Genomic DNA, 7,500 nt, shown 5'->3' on the forward strand with positions numbered 1-7,500 from the left:
AACATCCAACAAAATTTTTTCCTTTTTAGCCACAGTTCTTCTGTCCCATATTGCACTTTTCATTAGCATTACACACAGATTAATAAAACTTTTGTTTTTACACTTTTTCTCCCAACCAAACATCACAACTCTGTTCCATTCCATTACATTTTCATCCCACTCCTCAGCCACATCTTTAATTAAACATTTACATTTCCTTAAAAAGTCCTCTAGCTCTCTACAATGTAAAAACAGATGTAAAATCCCCTCTTCCTCTTCCTGGCACACTTTACACAGAGCATTTTCTTCCATTCCTATTTTATTTAAAATAACATCAGTAAAAACCACTTTATGCCTTATAAAATACTCCAAACATTCCAATTTTGTTTCAACACATTTCCCCGTCATGTTTCTCCATATACACTCTTTTTTTAAATCTTTGAATTTCTGCACCCAGTATCCATTTACAATCGGCTCTTTAAAAACTTCATCTCTAAAAGCACGATAAATCATTTTCACAGTACATTCCTTAAAATCATACAGTTTTTCCCCTAATTTCACATGAATACATTTCTCTTTTGGTTCTCCTTCCATACTTTCTATTCTTTTAATCCACTCTTTAGGTATTGCATTTTTAATGATTTCATATTTATTTTTTATTTCTTGTTCACTGTAATCTTCTTTTGCCTCCTCCATTGCATCCACAATAAATTGTGTCGGTAAAAATCCTTCTTTAAATTCATATAAAACATCTCTCACTCTCGTTATCCCCACATCCATCCATTTCTTTAAAAACATTTCTTTGTCTTGTTTTAAAATGTTTTTGTTTAAAAACAGAGGTTGATTTAAAATGTTTTCTCTCCCATGTGGATCATACTCTACTCTGTCTAAAAATTTTCCCCAGGCACTAAACATTTCTCTATAAAACTCTGGTAATCTTTCTGTCATCCAATTCTTCGTTTTCATCCATAAAATTCCATCCCCCATGTTAAAATCCCCACATTTGTTTAAAAAATACTCCATTGTCCTTTTCCATGCTGTTTTGTGACCCTCATCCAGATATTTTTTTACTATTTTAATTCTTAAGCTATTTTTTCTCTGTTCAACATCAATTAATCCCATCCCTCCTTTCCCTACTTCTCCTATTAATGTACTATATGCGATTCTTGACGGTTTACTATTCCATAAAAAATCTAAAAAACATTTTTTCAACCTTTTCTCCACCCATATTGGCATAGCAGTCACATATAAAACATACCACAACTTTGACACCATTAAAACATTTAAAATTAAAACCTTCCCTTTTAAACTTAATGTCCTCAATTTCCAAAAATTTAACCTTCTTTCAATTCCTCCTACTATTTCTTCCCACATTTTTTCTTTAACATTCCTTTCGTCTTTTCCCATTAGAACACCTAAAATCCTTATTTCTTTTGTTTCTTTAAAATGAAAATGATCCGTTAAAACATTTACTCCTCCAAATCTCACATACGTTGTTTTTTCTTCATTTAACTTGCCTCCTGATCCCCTACAAAACATCTGTACTACTTCCATTACTTTATTAACACTCTCTATATCTTTAACTATTATTGTTGTGTCATCCGCATATTGAAATATTTTTTCATTTCCCCCACTTCCTTCAATGTTTATCCCTCTTATGTCTTCATCTATTTTAATAGCTAATCCCAATGGTTCTGCAACTAAAGAATATAAAAGCGCTGATAATGGACATCCTTGTCTTATTGACCTAGTCATTTTAAAACATTCTGTTAAAAAACCATTACACTGTATTCTTGTTATTGCTCCCCTATATAAAATTGTAATCCACTTGACAAAATTATCCCCAAACCCGTACCTTCTTAAAATTCCAAATAAATATTCATGCTCCACTCTATCAAAGGCCTTTTCAAAATCCAAACTAATAACATATCCTTTTTTGTTCTTTTCTTTCATATATCTTATTCTATCTATTATACTTAAAGTTGTATCTGCTATATCTTTCCCTTTTACTCCATACACTTGATTTGTTTTAATTATGGTTGGCATTACCTCTTTCAATCTATTGGCTAAAACTTTTGTTAAAATTTTCAGATCTGTATTCAGCATTGTAATTGGTCTATAATTTTTTAGGTCTACTTTATCTCCTTTTCTTTTATATATTAACTTTATTAATCCCATCCCCATTCTCTGGTTCATTTCCTCCTTCTTAAAAATGTCTTCATATACTTCCTTTAAAATACTGGTTAAAAAATCTTTAAAAACAATATAAAATTCACTCCCCAAACCATCTATAAAAGCTTACAGCACCTTGTATTCCCAGGCGGTCTCCCATCCAAGTACTAACCAGGCCCAAACCTGCTTAGCTTCCGAGATCAGACGAGATCGGGCATAGCCAGGTTGGTATGGCCGTAAGCGAAGACTGCCGCAAAGAGAAGGCTATTTAGAGATCAGCCAATCTAATCGCCAGTACATTATATAAGTAGGAAAGAAAACCCAAAAGCTTAAAGCACCTGGTATTCCTAGCCGGTCTCTCATCCAAGTACAGACCTAAGCCTGCTAAGATTCAGAGATTGGGCATTGACTCTTTTTTTTTTTTTTGGCAAAATTATTATATAATTTGTGAAATTTTCCAAAAAGTTTAAAGCACCTGGTATTCCCAGGCAGTCTCCCATCCATGTACTAACCAGACCCAAACCTGCTAATATTCAGAGACCGGCATTGACTCTATTTTTTGGCAAAATTATTATATACTAAGTGAAAAATTTCCAAAAAGCTTACAGCACCTGGTATTCCCAGGCGGTCTCCCATCCAAGTACTAACCAGGCCCAAACCTGCTTAGCTTCCGAGATCAGACAAGATAGGGCATAGCCAGGTTGGTATGGCCGTAAGCGAAGACTGCCGCAAAGAGAGGGCTATTTAGAGATCAGCCAATCTAATCGCCAGTACATTATATAAGTAGGAAAGAAAACCCAAAATCTTAAAGCACCTGGTATTCCTAGCCGGTCTCTCATCCAAGTACTAACCAGACCTAAGCCTGCTAAGATTCAGAGATTGGGCATTGACTCTTTTTTTTTTGGCAAAATTATTATATAATTTGTGAAATTTTCCAAAAAGTTTAAAGCACCTGGTATTCCCAGGCAGTGTCCCATCCATGTACTAACCAGGCCCAAACCTGCTAATATTCAGAAATCGGGCATTGACTCTATTTTTTGGCAAAATTATTATATACTAAGTGAAAATTTTCCAAAAAGTTTAAAGCACCTGGTATTCCCAGGCGGTCTCCCATCCAAGTACTAACCAGGCCCAAACCTGCTTAGCTTCCGAGATCAGACGAGATCGGGCATAGCTTTTTTTTTTTTTTTTATTATTCAATAATTTCACATTTGACATATACATAAATTCCAATGCGTATCACATCATTATCATATTCACTCATTCTATATTCATTATTGAATTTCACCCTCCATTATACGCTTATACTTACAATCCTAATTATCCATGCATATTTATCATATGTTCTTTAAAGCATTGCAGAACTCTAGCATTGTTCCCCGTAATTATATTATAAAACCCCTCAGTTTGCCCATTCATACTTAAATATTCATATATAATCTGTATATTCCTTTCCAATTTCCTTCTAAAAAAGACCCACATATCAACATTACCTTGTTTTCCTTTCATCACATTACGTCTACCCCATATTGCATACCTCGCCACGTTTAAAATAAAATTGACAATATATTTATTTTTGCCTCTTCCTTTTAAACCCAGTAAAAATACCTTATACCATTCAATTTGTTGTTCAAATTCCTCTCCCAAGATTCCCTCTATAAATAATTTAATTCTCCTAATAAAATCCTGAAGATTTGAACACAATAAAAACAAATGTAGCACCCCTTCATCTTCCTTTCCACAGACATCACATCTTGCATTCTGTACAATCCTCATTTTACATAACCTCATTTTTGTGTAAATTACATTATGTCTTAAGAGAAAATTAAAATTCTCAATTATTGGGTCCATGTATCTTATTCTTAAATTCCCCCAAATGTCATCAGATTCAGTCCCTGGGAATAACCTATTCCAAAAGCCATTTGCTATTGGTTGGACAAAAATCCTCCTTCTAAAGAAATTATAAAACACTTTTAAAGTACATGATTGAATTAAAATTTTACTCTCACTTTCCCCTAAACACACTTCAACCTTTCCCAGTCCTTCATCCTCTTTTATAATTCCTTCAATCCATTCCTTTGGAACTGCTTTTTTTATTTGATCAAATTGTTGTTTCACCGTACGTCTCTCTACCTCTTCCCCAATCCCCTCAATTTCATCCATTATGCCTTGTACTGGTATAAAGCCATCTATAACCTCATACAGAATATCTCTAACTTTAATTATCCCAGCTGCAATCCATTTTTAAAAATATAATTCCTTAACTTCATATAAAATATTGGAATTTAAAAACAATGGATGATTCAAAAACTCATTCTTTCCTTCTGGCTTATACACAACTGTTGGTAAAAATTCTTTCCAAGCCTCCAGAACCTCTCTATAGAATTCTGATACCCCCTTTAACATATGTTCTTTCAATTTCATCCATATTATTCCCTCTCCCATATTAAGACCTCCACACTTGTTTAAGAAATATTTCATTCCCTCCTTCCACTCTTGTTTATTATCTCTATTTAAAAATTTCTTCATTATCTTAACCCTTAAACTCTTCATTCTTATACCCGGATCCAACAAACCCAAACCTCCCTTTTCAACAGGCCCTATCATCGTGTCGTATGCAATCTTTGCTGGTTTCCCCTCCCATATAAAATTTAAAATAGACTTTTTCAACCTCTTATAAACCCAAATTGGTAATGAAGTGACCTCTAACGCATACCAAATTTTTGAAAGCATTAGCGCATTCACAACCAAAATTTTGCCTCTCAAGTTCAACACTCGTTGTTTCCAAAAAGTCAACTTTCTCTCCATTCCTCCTACAATCTCATCCCATATTATGTCTCTCGTTTTCTTTTCATCCTTTCCAATTCTAATTCCCAAGATTTTCATATTTTCCACCTCCTCTTTAAAATTAAAATAGCCAGATAATTGTTCTGCCTTCCCTATTCTCATTACTACGGTTTTTTCTATATTTATTTTTGCTCCAGAACCCCTACAATATTTTTGTATTTTGCCCATAGCCTCATTAATACTCCCAATATCCTTTACAATCAAAGTTGTATCATCTGCATATTGATAAATTTTTTGTTCTTTTCCCCTCCCCCCAAAACCAATTCCTTTAATCTTTTCCTCTTCTGCAACTATTAAACCTAAAGGTTCCGCAACAATACTGTATAATAATGCAGATAAGGGACATCCCTGTCTTATTGACCTTGTTATGCCAAAAGCCTCTGTCACAAAACCATTACACTTCACAAAGCTAATTGCATCTTTATATAAAACTCTAATCCATTTTATAAAAATATTCCCAAAACCAAATTTCTCTAAAAGTTTAAATAAATAATCATGCTCTACCCTATCAAAGGCTTTTTCTAAATCTAAGCTCACCATATAACCTTCCTTTTTATTCTCTACCATATACCTTATTTTATCTCTTATATTACTTACTGTATCTGTAATTTCCCTCCCTATGATTGAATATGCCTGATTCGTTGTTATTATTCCCGGCAATACTTTCTTTAAACGATTTGCCAAAACTTTAGCTAAGATTTTAAAATCTGTATTTAACATTGATATCGGCCTATAGTTCTTCAGATCTGATGAATCCCCCCTTTTCTTAAAAATTAATTTCACCATTCCTCTTCTCATCAATTGACTTGCTTCCCCTTTATTGTATATTTCCTTATATATTTCTTTTAAAAATGGTATAAATATGTTCTTAAAAGCCTTATAAAATTCGCTAGTCAATCCATCTGCCCCCGGACTTTTCCCATTATTCAGCTGTGATATTGCTACCTCTACTTCTTCATCGGAAATGTCCCTATCACACATTTCTTTATCCTCCCTCGTTACTTTTGTTTTAACCTTACTTAATAAATACTCCTTTTCTTCCTCTTGCGTCCCCTCCTTTTTAAAAAGACATTCATAAAACTCCTTTATACTCCCCAATATCTCTCTAGTTCCCTTTACTCTACTTCCATCCTGTTTTACAACCTCCTTTATTATATCAGCCCTCTGTCTATTTTCCTCTAGACCAAAGAAGAATTTTGTGCACCTTTCACCTTCTATTACATGTTTAGCCCTACTTCTAATCATAGCCCCTCTACATTTTAGTTCTTCAATCTCCTTTAATCTATTCTCATATACTAAAATTGTTTCTATATCCCCTTTCTCTTTTTGTAGTTCTTCTTTCAACACCCTTCTAACACTTTGCTCTTCTCTCCTCTTAGTCATGTGTATCAAACCACTATACCTTATTGAATATTTTTTTATTTCATACTTTACATTATCCCACCATACTCTTTTATCTTCCTCATAAATTTCATTTTCTCTCTCTTTCATTATTATTTCTACTATCTTCATTTTATACCCTTCATCTTTCAAAAGTTCATTATTTAAACACCATATTCCCTTTCCTCTCTCCACCCCTGTTTCATTCATATGTACTATTAACATCCCATGATCACTTAAAGAAGTCATCTTATAATATATTTTATCCATCTTCCTCTCCATGTTTTTTGTAATTAATATAAAATCTATTCTACTTTGCTTCATTTTATCCTTCACCAATTGTCGTCTTGAAAAATCTTTTATACCCTCATTCCTCTCTCTCCATATATCAATTAGATCATATTTATCCATTAATTTAAGCAATTCTTCCCTCCCACTATCTCTTTTATAAACCATATCATTCGCTATATCCAGTCTACTAAAAACTGTATTAAAATCTCCCATTACAATAATATTTTCCCATTTCTCCATCTGACCATTTAAATCCTTAAAAAACATTTTCTTTTCTGCCTCTTCATTTGGCGCATGTACATTACACACAAAAACATTTTCCCCTCCTATAACCATTTTCACAATAATACATTTCCCTCCATTATCCCGATATATGATTTCAACATCATCATTCATGTGTCTTTTACATAAAACCGCAACGCCTTTCCCAATCCCCCCACCATTGTTATAATAAATTCCTCCTCTCCAACTTCTTTTAAAACATTCAATCATTTCATCTTTCCAAAATGTTTCTTGTAATAATTTCACATCAGCTTTTTTGCATAGCGCTTTCATTTTCCCAAATTTATCAATTTTTGTTAAACCCCTCACATTGATTGAAACAAAACAAAGAGCCATTAACAACAAAACATTCATTTTTCATACTTTTCTCCCACATTCTCCATTAAAACTCCATCTTCATTTGTACCTGAGTTTCTTCTCCTTCTCTGTCCTTTATCTCTACTTTCTCCTACATATGTTTTGGTGTCCAATATTCCTCTCTTCATTCCCCTCCTCAGCTCCTCCAAATTTACTTCTATGCATTCCTCTACTTGCTCCTTCTCCTTTTTT

General features: G+C 33.3%; 2 non-coding genes across 2 annotated transcripts; both read right to left on the bottom strand.

Moving 5' to 3' along the window:
- Positions 1-2,274: 2,274 nt before the first annotated feature.
- LOC127948283 (5S ribosomal RNA) lies at positions 2,275-2,393 on the bottom strand. The gene has a single exon (XR_008152026.1). It is a non-coding gene; the product is annotated as a 5S ribosomal RNA (ribosomal RNA).
- Positions 2,394-2,750: 357 nt separating this feature from the next.
- Positions 2,751-2,869, bottom strand: LOC127947653 (5S ribosomal RNA). The gene has a single exon (XR_008151448.1). It is a non-coding gene; the product is annotated as a 5S ribosomal RNA (ribosomal RNA).
- Between the last annotated feature and the right edge of the window lie 4,631 nt (positions 2,870-7,500).

This window comes from Carassius gibelio, chromosome A25 (genome assembly GCF_023724105.1).
Source record: "Carassius gibelio isolate Cgi1373 ecotype wild population from Czech Republic chromosome A25, carGib1.2-hapl.c, whole genome shotgun sequence".
Taxonomy (NCBI): Eukaryota; Metazoa; Chordata; class Actinopteri; order Cypriniformes; family Cyprinidae; genus Carassius; species Carassius gibelio.